This window comes from Trichechus manatus, unplaced genomic scaffold, assembly GCF_000243295.1.
Source record: "Trichechus manatus latirostris isolate Lorelei unplaced genomic scaffold, TriManLat1.0 scaffold00183, whole genome shotgun sequence".
Lineage (NCBI taxonomy): Eukaryota > Metazoa > Chordata > Mammalia > Sirenia > Trichechidae > Trichechus > Trichechus manatus.
In genome coordinates, this window is record NW_004444119.1 from 2,731,722 (window position 1) to 2,732,753 (window position 1,032).

General features: G+C 42.6%; 1 protein-coding gene across 1 annotated transcript in view; it reads left to right on the forward strand.

Annotated features, from left to right (window-relative positions):
* Window positions 1-1,032, forward strand: part of DIPK1C (divergent protein kinase domain 1C) — a 19,542-nt gene that overhangs the window by 793 nt on the left and 17,717 nt on the right. The window lies entirely within an intron of this gene.

Genomic DNA, 1,032 nt, shown 5'->3' on the forward strand with positions numbered 1-1,032 from the left:
AAAAAAAAAAAAAAACTCACCTATTTCAACAAGACTTCTTGCTCAAAAAGAATCTCACAATTGTCTCTAACATGATTCAAGTTTTTAGCTTTAAAATGTGCAATTTGGACTTTAAGATCACTTTTTTAAAATGCTGAGTTGAGTCTTTCTCTGTATTTAGTAGCACAGGCATGCATAAAGATCCTGCAAACTCACCCTAGCCCTGGTAACCAGAGGGGCCACCCCGTTACCCATTACCATCAAGTCGATTCTGACCCATAGCGACCTTATAGGCCAGAGTAGAACTGCCCCATAGGGTTTCCAAGGCTGTAATCCTTAAGGAAGCAGCCTGTCATGTCTTTCTTCCTTGGAGCAGCTGGTGGGTTTGAACCATCGACCTTTTGGTTAGCAGCCGAATGCTTAACCATTGCGCCACCAGGGCTCCTTCCCTTTCGGCTCGTAAGGTTTTAACACGGTTTAATTTAGTTGTCTACCTCAGGGATTCACTTTAACAGGGTGGGCCTGTCTTTTTTGGCTCTGCTAGAAACTACCAAGGCCCCAACAGGACTCCGGCATCCAGGGCACATACCCAGAAAGGATGACTATTTCCCTGAGTGCTTCTCCCACATTTCTAACGTGCATCCTTTAAGCTGTGCAAGGGTGAAGAGGAGTCGCCTGGTGGAGTGGTTGATTGGCTGTGAGATTCTGAAGGACGCAGCTGTCTGTGGAAGGAATACCATCATGAAACACAAATGTGGTTAACCCCACTAGTAACTTAATGCTCCTTAAAAACAGAAAACTCAGCCCTTAGGCATGACCTCTGAGACCCTATCAACAATTTTCATAGACTGGAGTGGACAGGCTTTGTTTTTGCTTGAGAACCATGAACCAGAATACAAGCTGGAAAGATGGGGTTAGTTTGTGAGACTGTATCTGTACTATGAACACATATATATGAGAAACACTAATCCATGGTGAATTTAATTACTTAAAAAAAAACACCACTGTTAACCATAGTAGGGCTTTTTAAACTTGTTTCTTCAGTTTATTTTT